Source organism: Vulpes lagopus, chromosome 4, assembly GCF_018345385.1.
Source record: "Vulpes lagopus strain Blue_001 chromosome 4, ASM1834538v1, whole genome shotgun sequence".
Classification (NCBI taxonomy): domain Eukaryota; kingdom Metazoa; phylum Chordata; class Mammalia; order Carnivora; family Canidae; genus Vulpes; species Vulpes lagopus.
Window position 1 is genome coordinate 74,764,183 of NC_054827.1, and position 16,773 is coordinate 74,780,955.

General features: G+C 36.4%; 1 protein-coding gene across 3 annotated transcripts in view; it reads left to right on the forward strand.

Moving 5' to 3' along the window:
- Nucleotides 1–16,773, forward strand: part of KIAA0825 (KIAA0825 ortholog) — a 388,202-nt gene that overhangs the window by 22,439 nt on the left and 348,990 nt on the right. For all 3 annotated transcript variants that reach the window (XM_041752619.1, XM_041752621.1, XM_041752620.1), the window contains exon 2: nt 2,273–2,420. The gene's annotated coding sequence lies outside the window, so the exon portion shown is untranslated. The remainder of the gene's footprint in view (nt 1–2,272; nt 2,421–16,773) is intronic.

Sequence of the window (16,773 nt, forward strand, 5' to 3'; positions counted from 1 at the left end):
GAAACAGGCCCCATGCCGGGAGCCCGATGTGAGACTCGATCCGGGGACTACAGGATCGCGCCCCAGGCCAAAGGCAGGCGACGAACCACTGAGCCACCCAGTGATCCCCTTGTCCACATATTTTTAAACAGTTGCAATAGAATGTGTACATGCTCTCTTGGATACTGTTTTCACTTCACCATTTAAGCATTTTCTACATTGCTATAGGTCTTTTAAATTATTGTTTGTAGTGGTATATGAACATATTTTTATTTATCTGTTTTTATTTTTAAACACATTTTAAAAGAAGCAGTTTGTTGTATTTTAATTATTACAGTGGTTATTATATATTAGTTACTACCACCTCTTTCTTTGCCCTTTTCTCCCTCCCACCATCATGCACATTTACCTTTCCTCAAGTAACCAATGGTAACAACATTGACAGTTTGTAAAGCAGTAAATCTTAATTTTTTTTCCCTTTGGTCAAGCTGATTGGCTGAAAGCTATAAAGAAGGGCGATTTGCTCTGGAGCTGGGTGATATTGTCATCAAGAAGGCGATTTCAGTTACTTATGGGTTTTCTAAGAAGTCTTGTGATTTCAGCTATTGAGTGTAGATGATGTGTTGTTTCTCTGTAATGGTATTCTAGCTTTGGCATCTTCATCTTAGTTCTTAGATGGAACTGAACCATTTCTCTTTATAATTCTTTTTTTCCCTTTTGTTCAAATTCAGTTACCAGAGTGGCCAAGTTGACTTTTGGGATGTTTGTTTCTGATGAAATAACAACCAGAAGTCAGTTTGGTATAGTGGATGTTAGTATTAGCCGCTTGCATATAGCCACCAGAGAAAGGAAAGAAGTATGAGGACAATCAATAAATGTCAAAGGAAGCATTTGGAAGCTCCTTCATAGCAGTTTTCTAGTCGACGAAGGCGTAACCAAGAAGTTGGTTTTGCTGATTAACAATAACGAAATAGTCTTTTCTATTAAATAATACATTTATTGTTCAACTTTTTTCTTTTACTTAAGCAACATAAAGAGTAAAAAGCATAGGTTTTGGAACAAAGGTAAAACCCTATTTGTGCATGATGAAAAACTGAAGAAAGAATATAAAAGTTTTGCAAATATACTGGATAAGAACATCAGTATACAAAAATTATACATATACATACTTATTTTTTTTTTAATTTCTTTATTTATTTATGATAGTCACAGAGAGAGAGAGAGAGGCAGAGACACAGGCGGAGGGAGAAGCAGGCTCCATGCACCGGGAGCCTGATGTGGGATTTGATCCCGGGTCTCCAGGATCGCGCCCTGGGCCAAAGGCAGGCGCCAAACCGCTGCGCCACCCAGGGATCCCTACATATACATACTTAAACAGAAGATGAAGTTTCCGCAAAGAGATAGTATTTACACTGATATTGAAAATACGAAGTCCCTAGGAATACATACAACCATAGCTATACAAAATTCCCAAGGGGAACATAGTAAAGCATTACTGTTTAACAATAAAAGCTTAGTAAGTAAAATGGTATACTATACATATAGCTTGGGAAACTCAATGTTTTACAGGTGCTCAGCTTCGTCAAAACAGTCTCCAATTCTTGTCTTGTTTTGGTGGGGAAGGAGGAGTATGTGGCAATAGATTCTAAAATTATATGGAAAGACAAAGAGCCATTCAAAAATAGCAACAATGTACTTTGATGGAGGGAAAGACAAATGGACTGGTGAAGTGTGGTCCATGGCTCCACAGCATTGGTGGCATTACCTAAAAGCTTCTTAGAAATACAGAATGCCAGGCTCCAAACACTGATCAAATGAATCAGAATCTATTTTAAGAAGATAATCCACAAGAGTGAGAAAAAAAAATGGTTTTAAAACTGTTCTGGAAACTAAACTGGTAACTAAACAGGAAAAAAGGAATTTATTGAAAGACTGCTTGTTTTATGTGGTGCATCCATCCTTTACTCTGTCTAATCTACATTTATTTAGGAACATTTGAAAAATGAATGAAAATGAAAAGAATGTTCTAAATGTACATTTTCCTACCTCTAATCTATGGCACCCAGAATCTAGTCTATGGTTATTCATGTGCCTATAATCTATGGATCATCTTACTAATAAGCTTTTCTTAGGTACCCCAACTTTAGTGTGTCTTTATATATTTCCAGCAACTCCTAGCTCATGCCTGTATGTCAGAACTTAATGACAGTACTGTCACTACCAATGTAGAACAGACATTGTGACTATACCCCCTCCTCTGTGAGTGGTAAAGTTTTATCTAATTATTTTATAGGTATATTTTGTATACATTGGGAAAAATCTCCGCCGAAAGTAATAAAGGAACGGCAGCTCTTCTACTGACGACTTGGAAGGAAATAATTTCCCCCTTCCTTGGGATTGGAAGACCAGCTCATTCTTAGAATCTTCTAAAATAAAATTAGGTAAGAAGTGTTTTTCTTCATATTTTGAATAATTTGTTCTCTCCCTGCTGCGCCTCCTTGGAGGCTTCTATAATTCTCCTCCTTTGGCCTCTAAGAGAAATACAGTTAGCATTTTCCTTGAGGAGGTTAGTGTGCCCGCCAGCTGTCAGCCGAATGATGGACCTGATCCTGTGTGTCAGGGGAAGCACAATTCAATTTTAAACTAAGTCTTCTGCACAACAGTGCAGCAGGGCTGCCAGCATCTCTTTTTTATGCACCTTGCTTTGAAATTCAGCTTTCTCCCCAAACAGCATAGTTTCATTGTTAAATCCTTTGTGTGAGATAAAACCACCACTAACTGACTTTATCTTGTCTTTAGTTAAAAATCAATGAATCGAACGAAATCATCTGTAAGTATTTCTGCTACTCTTTCTCATTTCTGGAAAATAAAGTACCACTGCTTGTTTAACTTATGACTTGTCTAAACATGTTGAAAGCATTGACTATAAGGCATAATGTTCAGACTCTGAAAGGGAACTGTGACAAGTTCAGTCAAAAGGGAGAAGAGGAATAATTTATAAAAGGTGCTGCGGATAATGATGCCAGCCAGTTATTTTAAAATGCATCCATCTCACCTTTTAATGAATTAGATTTGTCAACAGCAAATGTTTTATGCACCACTTCTAATAAAAGTGGCATGCTAGGAATGCAGTGCTTTGAGGTTGGCTTCTTCAAAGCTTTAGGAGTATCTTCAATTCAAAGATATTTTTTAAATAATAGATATTAAAAAGTATATTTAAATAATATTAAGGTTGTGACACAAACACCATATGACAAAATTCAGGAGTTTCAAAGCAGACACTGACATGCCGTCACTATATTCATATAGAAACTGTTTTTTAAATTAGGAGTGCAAACAGACTCATTTGGGGATTGTGTGTCAATTTAACTTTAAATTCTCTTGTTGTTTTGGTTGGTGTCACAACCTTAATGTCAGCTTTTCAAATAGGTTTCTACATTTCCTTTGGTTTGGGGTCATTAAAAAATGCATATGATAAATCTAAGAGGCAGAAATAGGTCACACTGTTGTGAAATTCCTTGCTTCTCTGCTGTTGAAAGACAGGTGGAAAAGTTAGCTCAGGCATTTTAGTAAATTTCTGTTTTTCCAGGAATTTGATTCAGACCAGTAGAGACCTAAGTAACAAGACATGAGATGTTGATATAATTCTGTTCATAATCTAGTCTTCTTGTACCTCTCATCCTAACCATTGGATCTTGTTATTTATCACCTCTCTAGATGTTGAAAATCACAATTCCCATGCTTGGTATCTTTTTCACTACAAGTGCAAGATAAGCCTGATGGTTATTTCATTTGAACAATACTTATTCAGTATACTTGAGTGTATGTAAAATCTGCCTTAAACCTTCATGTGGCAGGTTTTATATAAAACACTTCTGTGCAGATTTTCAGGGAGGGAAAAATCTTGTTTTTTTAAAGTAGACTTGTTACAGAAAGTAAAATATAAAGTAAAATCTGATGTATTGTGCATTAAAAAATTTTCTAGTACCCCACTGGACATTAAAGTAGCAACCAGGAGCATTCTGCAGTGAAGGAGCAAAAGGAGAAAGAGAAGGGAAAGAGTAATCTATTCAACCACATTCCTCTTTTTTCCTGGATTCTTTTTTTTTAAGTTTTATTTATTTTTCAGAGAGCAAGCACTAGCACGGGGAGAGGCAGAGGGAGAAAGAAAGGGAGAAGCAGACTCCCCCCACTAAGCAGGGAGCCTGATGTAGGGCTTCATCCCAGGCCCCTGGGATCATGACCTGAGCTGAGGGCAGATGCTTATCTGACTGAGCCACCCAGGACACTCCTCTTTTCTTGGATTCTTAACTGTCATGATTTCACAGCTCAGGTCTGCAATGTCTATGCTGAATCTAGTTTTAACTTAGGAAAATAAACGTATTAGAATCTGTCCCATAGTTGTCTTTTTCATCACCTATGTTAGAGATACAAAAGATTAAAAGAGAAACAAGTCACCTATTGATCTTTTCTTGCTGACGGAAAGATACTGACCAACCTAAAATACCATGTAATTCTCATCTTCTCCTTGATTAAACCACCAGGTTTTACCCTTCCTGGTTTTTATTAATGACTAAGCAAACATTAATGTTTCTTTTCTGGTGTATTCTACTTCATTCCCTCTATCGGTTGTTTTTCATGCAGTGTTGAATTTTAGAAATTTTTAATAGTTTTCATTTGGGATGATGCTATGAAATTTTATCTTCACTTCTAGTCCTAACTTTACTTTTTCTACCCATTGGACCCTCCCATATCACATCATATTAAATCATCATAATTTTTACAAGTAATATTCTTTTTAAGCCCATCTTCAGCAGTAAGCGGGAATTAAGCAGCATTGTGTAGTGGTTTGAAAATGTGTACATTTGTCAGTGAAGTTTTGGGCTAAATCCCTTTAAACTAATTTAAACTATACCAGTGCCTTAGGACACCCTTTTTTTTTTTTCTCCAGAATAACAAATGGCCTTTTTAAAAATTTTAAAGATTATATATAAATATTTTTTATTGGAGTTCAATTTGCCAACATATAGCATAACACCCTGTGCTCATCCCGTCAAGTGCTCCCCTTAGTGCCCGTCACCCAGTCACCCCGTCACCCCGCCCACCTGCCCACCTCCCCTTCCACTACCCCTTATTCATTTCCTACAGTTAGGAGACTCTCATGTTCTGTCTCCCTCTCTGATAATTCCCACTCATTTTCTCTCCTTTCCCCTTTAATCCCTTTCACTGTTTTTTATATTCCCCATGAGTGAAACCATATAACGTTTGTCTTTCTCCGATTGACTTACTTCACTCAGCATAATACCCTCCAGTTCCATCCACGTCGAAGCAAATGGTGGATATTCGTCATTTCTAATGGCTGAGGAATATTCCTTTGTATACATAGACCACATCTTCTTTATCCATTCATCTGTCTATGGACACCGAGGCTCCTTCCACAGTTTGGCTATTGTGGACATTGCTGCTAGAAACATCGGGGTGCAGGTGTCCCGGCATTTCACTGCATCTATATCTTTGAGGTAAATCCCCAGAAGGGCAATTGCAGAGTCGTAGGGCAGGTCTATTTTTAACTCTTTGAGGAACCTCCACACAGTTTTCCAGAGTGACTGCACCAGTTCACATTCCCACCAACAGTTGCAAGAGGGTTCCCTTTCTCCACATCCTCTCCAACATTTGTTGTTTCCTGTCTTGTTAATTTTCCCCATTCTCACTGGTGTGAGGTGGTATCTCATTGTGGTTTGGATTTGTATTTCCCTGATGGCACATGATGCAGAGCATTTTCTCATGTGTTTGTTGGCCATGTCTATGTCTTCTTTGGTGAAATTTCTGTTCATGTCTTTTGCACATTTTATGATTGGATTGTTTGTTTCTTGGGTGTTGAGTTTAATAAGTTCTTTATAGATCTTGGATACTAGCCCTTTATCTGATAGGTCATTTGCAAATATCTTCTCCCATTCCATAGGTTGTCTTTTAGTTTTGATTGTTTCTTTTGCTGTGCAGAAGCTTTTTATCTTGATGAACTCCCAATAGTTTATTTTTGCTTTTGTTTCCCTTGCCTTCATAAATGTATTAAGATTATATTTTTAAATAATCTCTACACCCAGTCTAGATCTCAGTCTCACAACCCCAAGATCAAGAGTTGTGTGTTCCACCAACTGAGCCAGCCATCCGTCAAAATTTTAAAATGATTATTATTCATATGAATATTAGTTCTGATTTCTATTTGATAAAAATGAAAAGTTCTAAACAAAAATGGCTGTTTCTAAATACAGAAGAAGCTATTCAAATAAATGAGTCGGAACTCACTGTATACCTGCAACATAAAGTTTTCTGGCAGAGAAACAAGCTATTTAAATATTATGGGCCAGGCCAGCTTCATGCAAATTCATTTAGAGCAATTTCAGATTTATGTATTTAATAAACCTGGGTAGTGGATCTAACTTATGTATTTAATGTCCTTCAATGTACAGTGATGTTCTAGTGACTGCCAGGGAAAGAATGATGAAATTTTATTTAGTGTTTCTGCTGTATCAGTCAATCCTATAAATGACTTTCTAATGGGTTACAATATATGCTTTTAATAGTTTTCTGTAATATTAAGTGTTAATATTTATTGGGTGGTTTCTACGTGCCAGCAACTATTCTACATAGTATCTGTAGATTATTTCATGTAATCCTCATAACAACACTTTCATGATCTCACTATTTTACAGCTGTGGTAGAGGCTCACAAGAAGGTTGCAAAACCAGTAAGCAATGGAGCTGGAGATTACACACCAGGAGATCACACACCAGCAGTGGAACTCCAAAGACTGCATTCCAAACCCTCACTACTCAGAATGTGGTCCCTGAGCCAGCAGTAGTTAGCACAGTTCTAAACCACTAGGACCTCCTGCCTTTATATACAGAATAACTTTTTTTAAACTGATTTTTTTTTTAAAATTTGCAGTATAATACCGAATTCTCATCTTTATTCTATTTTGGGTATTCTTATCATATATAAAGTGTATTACAATGAAATCCAAAAAGCAAACATGAGCAGGGATCCAATGTAGACCCAGGTTATCTTGGAATCAATTGTGTAAAGAACAGGGGGAGGAGTGCCTAGGTGGCTCAGTCGGTTAAGCATCTGACTTGATTTTGATTCATGTAATGAACTCATGGTTATGACATCTAGACCACGTCGGGGCTCTGTAGGATGTGGAACCTGCTTAAGAGTCCCTCTCTCTCTGCCCCTCCCTCACCTTCTTCTCTACAGCCCCTCCCCCACATTTCCCTCTCTCTCTCTCTGAAAAAAAAAAAAAAGGAAGAAAGAAAGAACAAAGAACAGGGTAGGCAACATCCCAGAGTGTAACCAGAAAGAAGTCTTTCTCTCTACAAAGTAGCTAACTTCTTCAAGGCTTTTCAAGACTTTCTTGTAATCACAGTGTAGCACACTGAGGACAAACTCTAGAGACTGGCTGCCAATTTCAGCTTCTGTTTCTAGTTTTGTGGAATCTCAGGAAAGTTAAACAGCTCTCTGTACCTCAGCTTTGTCTTTGGTGAAATGAGGTCTACTATGGCACTTGCTTTACAGGATTATGTAAAGATGAAATGAGTAAGCCCTGCAAAAGATTAGAACAGAGCCTGATATGAGGCAAGGGAATAAATGTTAGCTTCTATAGTTTATTAGTTTATTATAGTTGTTAACTATGATTTCCATCTTAGAATAGAGTAGATTCATATCTCATACTTGTTGTTTATCAATTGGTAGTAAATTGACAAATATTTTTGTTAACAGAGCTCACCACCTAAAGGGATATCTTTGCTATTAGAGTCCAAGCCATAAACTTCAGTATTTGTATTTTTCTGAAAAATGTCTCACTGAGGCATTTCCTACCTGTGAGTTCTGCTAAATGCACTTGATTGTGGTACTTAACCAGTTAAAAATCAAATCAGTTCAAAATCAAAATGAGGGACACCTGGGTGGCTCTGCCTTCTGCCCAGGGTGTGATCCTGGAGTCACAGGATCGAGTCCCACTTTGGGCTCCCTGCATGGAGCCTGCTTCTCTCTCTGCCTATGTCTCTGCCTTTTTCTGTGTCTCTCATGAATAAATAAATAAAATCTTTTTAAAAAATCAAAATGAAATGTGTTAATATATTGAATTTTTAAATATATGTGCTTTTATTTATTTTTTTAATATATGTGCTTTTAAATTGAAAAAAGATAAAGAGGATTATAAGCCCATTTGGCTATAAGTAATACAGAAAAAGTAATACAGAAAAATACATAAGTAATACAGAAAAATCAAGTGGATAAAGAACGTTTGTTAAAAGACTGAATGCTCCAGAAGCTTCTTTTGTTTCCTTCTGGGTGAACATAACTCTTTGAGTTCATCATTACAATCTTTAGGGGAATAATGCTATGGTGTACAAGTATTCACTTAACAACTTTTCAAGAATATATCTAATATGTGAAGTGAGATTGCATGTTCCTGGAAAGTACCATTTTGAAAGCTGATTTGTGAAAGACACTGCGATAAAATTAGTTGGTGAAAAGAATGCCCTGGGAAACTTTTTAAATTGCCAATTCCAAGACCCACACATAGAGAGTTCACCTCAGTAGGTCTGGGATGAGGCCCAGGTATTTGAATTTTAACAGTGGGTGGGGTAATTCTGTTCCAATGAGTCTTGGACTAGACTTTGAGAAACACTGCAGTAGAGGCAAAGATGAATTGATGCTATTTTTTTTTCCTTTTTCTTTATCTTTGGTCTTTTTCCCTACCCCCTATTAGTGGTCTCATGCTGGTTCTTAATTTTCTTTTTTTACACTTTTGCAAACACCGTCTCTTCCAGATTAATTAGTCATGTCTTTACAGATAGTTCTACGCAATGATCACAGGGATCTCTTTTTAATCTAAAAATCTTTAAGCCAAAATGCAGATGCTTATATCAATTTAGAGGCTGTGAGTACATTAAAATTAAAAAAAAAAAAGGAATAGAGTAGAATAGGAAATATCAAAGAAAGTATTAAGGGTAAATAATATTTCATGAAACTTTTGTTTAGGATAAATGTGCGCACACATACACATGAGATTACAAGGCAGTTTTTAACCTGTGGATCATAATCCAAAAATTTTGAAAGACACTCTCTGAGTCTTGGTCTTTCAAACTTCAGTCTAACATTATGAGCAATATATTTTTTCATGCATTTCCCTTATATATTGCCTCCATCTCTATTCTGACATTTCCATTTGTTTAATACATTCAAAATCATCCGTGTAAAACTGCATTTGCTGTGCCTTTTTATCACCATTTACTTCCTATATCTTAAAAAAATCTATTCATAACCATCATCCAAATTAAAGTTCAGAATTTCCTTTCTAATAATTTAGCTCTTTCTACATAAACTGGTTAAGCTTCATCTCACTACCCTGATCTGTCCTTAGGCCTTAACCAGCAAAAAACTTTATGGGTGACCATACTAGTGACCCACTCCTCAACTAGCCTCTCTCTCTCTCTCTCTCTCTCTCTCTCTCTCTCTCTCTCTCTCTTTTAAGATTTTATTTATTTATTCATGAGAGTCACAGAGAGAGGCAGTGACACAGGCAGAGAGAGAGGCAGGCTCCATGTAGGAAGCCCGATGTAGGACTCAATCCCGGGACTCCAGGATTGCTCCCTGGGCCGAAGGGAAGCACTCAACCACTGAGGCACCCAGGTATTCCACTCAGCTAGCTTCTCAAAGGCTACCATGGACATGCACTAGATGATGTCTGTAACAGCCTTCATTCAGCAAGACTCTTGGAGCTTCTGACAGCAAGCATACATAGCTTTATATGATGCCCATCTCTTTTCTTACCCACTGTGATAATTGGTCTTTTCCTATACTGAGTTATATTGCCCAGGAAGGCCTACATTTTGGCTTTTATTCTTTGTACCTTCTAATGACACATCCACAAGTTGCCTATCTCTTATGGTGACTATAATTTTCCTGTTGTCTTGTTTGCTTTCTCTGATGACTTGAGTCTAAAATCTAAGCTTGTTTATGCCTGGGGTGTGTGACACCTGCCTGGTTTTCTCAGCTATAATTGCTTGCTTCATTCAGTAATCCCAAGCTGTGCATACTCTGGAAAAGTCATCTTTCCTTTTCTTGTGGCTCATTGTCTTCCCAGTCTTCATTACCTTCATGTGGATTAATTCACTGTCCTGATTGATCTTCCTACCTCTGTTATCTCATCCCACACCAAACCTTCTTAACACTCTGTTTGAAAAACAATTATACAACATTAGTTAGATATTGCCTTAGTAAAACAAAAACAGAAAACCCTGACTCACTGTTTTGTAGAAGATAAAATCCAAATATTTTGTTTCTAGGGGAAGAGAGGCCTTAGTATACCTATTTGGCCATAACATACCTCTTCAGTTTGTTTGAAGTAAGCCCCAGGCCCAACATTGCGCTTAAACTCACAACCTTGAGATTGTTGCATGCCCAAGAGTTGCATGCTCTACTGACTGAGCTAGCCAATTGCCTCATACCTCATCAGTTTTATCTTTCACTATTTTATCAATGAGTTTTCTGCTCTGGCTCCCTTAGCAGGCCCATTTATGTTCTCCGGATGTTCTCATCATTTTAATTACCATGGTGGTTCATGAACCTGAAGCATGTAGCTGTGGCTGGGATTTAGGAGTGGGATCCCAGGATGTACAAAGAAATCTCAAGATGGGGACCTAATTATTATACTCTGGTGATAAGCAAGTTAGTAAGAACCCGGGTAGGTTGTGGAAGAAGATCGAAATAAGCAGGAGCTGAACTCATTATTTCTTCTCAAGTTACTGTCTGGCTGAGGCTTCTCATGTCTTTTCTTCACAAATTGTTGGATTATTCCCAGAATAGGAGAGGGCTTGAACCTACATATAGTGAGAGATGAAGTGTCTTCACTTCATGTGGGGCCTGTGAGGCTATGGATTTTGGAAGATCACTGGGCTCCTACCTTTAGGAATGCCTTTATCTTCCTTTTTCTGGGTGACTTGACTTCTGTATCTCCATCTGCCTTGAAGGAACCTCCCACTGCAGGATTCCAGTTCATTTGTTACTTGTACCACTCAGCTGACACTAAATTACCTAATGTCTTGTAACATTTTTTGTATTTTTTAAATTTGTTTTTGCTTTTTGTGTAAAAATTAAGACATGCTTATGATAGTAAGTTCAAATAAATATAGGAGCTTATTAAGAGTAAACATTTCCTTTTTCCCTGTCCCATTTTAGTTCCACTGCCCATAAATTAGCACTAATAATTTGTTGAATTTCCTTCCTGATATTTTGGGATGGTTTGTTTTGAAAGTATTTTACTGTATCATGATGTATATATAGTTCTAAAACTTATTTTTTTTTAATGAAATAATACAGCTTTCTGGAAATCTTTTCATGTCATGCCATACAGAGCTAAATTATCATTTTTGTTTATACCTAACTTCCATTTTATTGATATTACATTTTTCATTTAAAATATCACATATATTGGGCAGCCCCGGTGGCGCAGCGGTTTAGCGCTGCCTGCAGCCCAGGGCATGATCCTGGAGACCCTGGATCGAATCCCCTGTCGGGCTCTCTGCCTGGAGCCTGCCTCTCCCTCTGCCTGTGTCTCTGCCTCTCTCTCTCTCTCTCTCTCTCTCTCTCTCTCTCTCTGCATTTCTATGAATAAATAAATAAAATCTTTTAAAAAAATAAAGTATTACATATATTGATATTATGTCATATATCCAGTTTGCCCAAGATCATCATCTCCTTTTGTGTCTTTTGTCCCAGTATTTATTTCATCTGACTTAGCATTTGTCTCAGATTTTTCATTTTGGAATGAACATATTACTTAATAGTTGCATGTCATTAAACCAGCTTAGGTTTAGGAAGACCTACATTTTGTACTTCTACATTCTGACATAATGTCATATGTGAGATGCCAGTGTAGTAAACAGAATTCTCACTGTAGCATATGGTTAAGTTGGCAGTAGCCCATTTCCCTTTTCCAGATCCTTTCCGGAAGTAATAATAGCTAACATCTTTTTCAAGGGCAATGTGCGGGTGCTTGCTGATAAAGTAAAGGCGCTCTGGCATGAGCAGTTAGGTACAGCTAACTTTTTCAGATCTTGGGTGATTGTGGTAGCAGAAGTATTTGATGCTGCTACCTCTGCTCACCACTTGATGTGTCAGCCACTTGTGCTGTGCCCATTTCCCGGATGCCCCTGCCTGTGGACTGCATATTTCCTAGCCTTTTGTTCAGTCTTGCCACAGAGTGAATGCAGTCTGAACTCTATTACTACAAGATTGTCATCATGTATAGTAAATCCACAGCTACTTGCTTATTGTTGGGAAACACACACATACACACACACAGGGCACTGACTCTCCTTAGACTTGCTGAAGTGAATCAATGTGTAACTCACACAATGGGGACTATAATGACCTCACTGACCACATGAAAATAAGAAGACATCTACCTGCTGAAGAATCATCAGCATCTCTTGCACAGTCATTTTAAAATTGTACCTGAAAATGCTACATTTATTTATTTATTTATTTATTTATTTATTTATTTATTTATTTATTTATAGATTTTATTTATTTATTCATGAGAGACACATAGAAGCAGAGACACAGGCAGAGGTAGAAGCAGGCTCCCTGCAAGGAGCCCAACGTGGGACTCGATCTCGGGACTCCGGGTTCACGCCCTAAGCTGAAGGCAGACGCTTAACTGCTGAGCCACCCAGGTGTCCCAAAATGCTACACTTAATACTTAAGTGCAGAAGGTACATTTGTGTACCTGTGAAACTTTTCTTTTCACTTAGATCAGGCAGCTGTTGTAAATTAATTTCTCTCATGGCAGTTACGAGTTTTCATATATGAAGGTGAATCAATAGCTGTTAATGTATTGGCTCCTTAATAGAACTTTATCAACAGCTACATAATGCTAGTTTTACATGAGTATCATTGTATACTTCTAATAAAAAAATGAATTAAGTTCAATAATGGTTCAAGTTTCATGTTTAATTCATGGAACCAAAGTAAAGCATTTGGAAGTTCATTCTGTAAAAGGTGAAATACTTGCCATTATTGTGAGTACTATTGTAAATTGAATTTCAAACTGCAACATGATAGAAGTTTTTTTTGTCTTGGTGATAGTAAAAATATGTTGTGATGGAATATAATAACATCATAAAATTTTTAAATAGAACCTATGAAGAGAATTATACTTGAAATATATTGTGATGACTTGATAATTCTGTTATACACAAAAATTAACAAAATCTACCAATCTAAAAGGAGATATACTTATCAGAAAGTATAAATATGTATATATATATGTATATATATATATATATACATATATTATATATTTGAAAACTGTTCTTGAATATAATTACTATGTAGGTCCACAGATAAAACCATTTAATTGATTAATAAAATTTGAAAATGATATAATTTTAGTTACTTTCACTACCTTTTTAATTTTAATTGTTTAAAAAAGATTTTATTTAATCATGAGAGACACAGAAAGGGAGAGAGAGAGAGGCAGAGACATAGGAAGAGGGAGAAGCAGGCTCCAGGAAGCCCGACGTCGGACTCGATCCTGGGTTTTCAGGATCACACCCTGGGCTGAAGGCGGCCCTAAACCACTGAGCCACCCAGGCTGCCCTCTCTACCTTTTTTATTCTAAAAAATGCCCTGGTTTGGGTGATCCCCTCCCTGCCAAATTTCCATCTACAAATCATCTGATTTTTCTTTCTCTTAAGAGTATGACTTTTCTCCCAGTCATGTAGACGTAATATCTTGCTATAAACACTGATTCCTGTCTCCATTTTAACAAAGATCATTCTGGTGTTAGGATAGGGAATTTAGTAGATGATGGAATTTTAACCTTCCACAAGAGCAATAGGAAATGGATGGATATGAGAGATACCAGAAAAGGACTGATCATTTGGCTATGAGATTAGTAAAGAGTGTTAAAATGTGGAAGATGATTCCCATTGAGTGACATGAGTACCTGAGGTGGTAGCCGTGCTATTATTAACTATAATAGAGACCTCAAGAGAAGAATGAAGTTATGGAGAGAAGCTGATAAGATTACCTGGGGACATGTTGAGTTTGAGGTGCCTATGGGACATCCTTGGGAGTTATTCAGTATGGAGTTGGATAGTTAGAACAGGTGCTCCAATACACAGGTTGTAGCAGAATACTGAATATGGGTTAATCTGTTCAGTGCAAAGACCTAGAGGAAGAGAAAGAGAAGGAGCTGGTAAAGGAAACAGCTGTGGTGTCCAAGATAGAGTTGGGGGAAAAACAGTGCTCTAATAGACAATGGACTGACCTTTGGAGAAGGGAGAGCCCAGGATTAGTGTCAAATGTAACAATTAAGAAGGAAGATATAACATTTGGCAATTATGAGGTTCTAATAACTATCAGAGAAATTTAGGCCTTGCTAAGATAGGATGTGTTCCCAGAAATAGTTTAGATTGAAACTTTTATATTTAAATTTAATAAACTTCTAAGATATTATAGTCTTTAGTTTTATACTGTAGCTCTTATTCTAATACTTTTTCTACAGACTTAAGATCATCATTTCTTTTTACTATGGCTTTTTTTTGAAGTTTTACTTTATACAAGGGTACGTTGATTAATATAGAGTGGCACTTTTTAATGTCTTGTCAAGAATGTCAGTTTTATTACATAATTTGTTACATAGACCCTATTCTAGAAATTTGACTATACATTGAGTCAGCCCAAAACAATTTAAAAATTCCTTTTTTTTTCATTCTTAGAATCTGTTTCTCATTGGTATCCACAGATAAAATTTTAATTTTCTTACATTTTATTTTTATGTTCTAGCTTTTCCTTTTCAAAATTATATCAAGAACTTATTCTGGGAGCACCTGACTGGCTCAGTCAGTGGAGCACATGATGCTTGATTTCACAGTTGTGAGTTCAAGCCTCCTCACACTGGGTATGAAGCTTACTTAAAAAAAAAAAAAAAAAAAAAAAAAAAAAAAAAGAATGCATTCTGTATGTTTAGACTTTATTTAGTAATTAAACCACCTAATTTAAGTGATTTTCCTCCTATAATGTATGCCTTCACATTATGTCTTACGTGTTCGTTTTGATCCCTCAGCTTTGGTATATAATTTATCCTTTAGTAGAAAAATGCTGGGTTCTTTCATCACAATTACAGTCATTGGTCTGATAATCCTGTGAGTCAATCTACACAAAACAAGAAGCTCATATCAAACTCCTGGCAGGTTTAGTTAAAATTAAAATGCGTGCTCAACTGTAGAGATTGTCAAGTGTGGAAATAATATTTGTCCAGCTGGACAGCTTTCTTTTGTAGTTGCTAAATGAAAGTTGAGACTCTGTCTTCTCTTTGAAAGCTTCTGTGTCATGAAGGTAATTTGGACTGTTTGTGGTTTGACAGGGATTATTAAAATCAGATGAAGTGAAGGGAAGCAAGTGTGAGGAAGCAAAATTGACACTGACACTCTCTATTATTTGCAGCTTGGATCATGATGACTATGTTGATATGATAGATTCACTGTTGAGATACGTTAAGCAGCAAATAAAGTAAAAAGCAAGTATAGTGATGGATTTTCAGATTTAACATGAGGAAATCCTAGATTTATTTTTTCTGATTGCTTTTTAAGTAGATTTTCAGGTCATTTCACATGAATTCGGTTTAACCAGCAAAAAATTATCCTTCTATTAAACTGTGGAATTAAAAGGTATATTGCAAAAGCAGTAAAACAGAAGATTAAATATTAGAGAAATGGATCGCGTGATTAAAATAATAGAATTTTAAAGTTAGACGGGTCCTTAAAGATAATTTTTATCTAATTTCCTTTTTTTTTGCAAATGGAAACTGGAAAGAGTTTTAAGGTATCACATTTAAATTTATTTGATAGCTTAAATATTAATTTTTGATTTTTCACAAGTAGATTTTCTTCAGTCTTTTAAAAAAATGGTTTGAGTTGTTAAAAAGCATTAAAAATTATTTAAGTCACAATTGTAGATAACTTTTTTGTTTCAAGATAATAAACAGATTATAATTATATGTGGCCTATAAAGAGTACTGTGTACACTGATGAAGTAAATGCCTTCTATAAATATGATTTTCTACTGAAAACATCCTTAATAGAGGGAATTACAGCTAGGATGCTATTTCAAATTATTCATCAAGGATGGTTATAGTAGAAAAATATAATTAAATATAAAGAACTATATATAGAACAAAGTAAAAAGCCTGGAGTTGTTTTATGCATTGTGGAAAATCTTCAGTGGTATTTAAGCAGGGTAGCAAATGATCTGATTTGGTTTATAAAACAAGAAGTTTAATACCAGTATACAAGTTTGGTACAAACTTGGTGTCCTACATTTCCATTTAGTTCAATTCTGACAGTACTGTAGTTAACACATACCCCCACAAATTCATGGCTCAGTCCCACAAGACATTCCTCCACATTAGATAACAGCCTCAAGTGGCATCTCCAGGGGATGTCTACTTCTGCCCAGCTGACTACAGATTTGAGGATTTCCATAGCCCCAGGCTGGGTTGAATAAGTTATTAGAAAGACTCAAAGAAACTTTGGCAAATGCTGTAGTTCTGGTTACAGTATTTTTGGAAAGGATACCTCTCAGGAATGGCCAAATGGAAGAGGCGCAAAGGACAAAGTAAGGAGGGAGATAGGGGGAGACAAGGAGCAATAACCAAATATGTATTTCTTATTAAGCCAAAAGTTTGAGTCTTGGAGACCAAATAGGAGGTTTTTCCCTTTT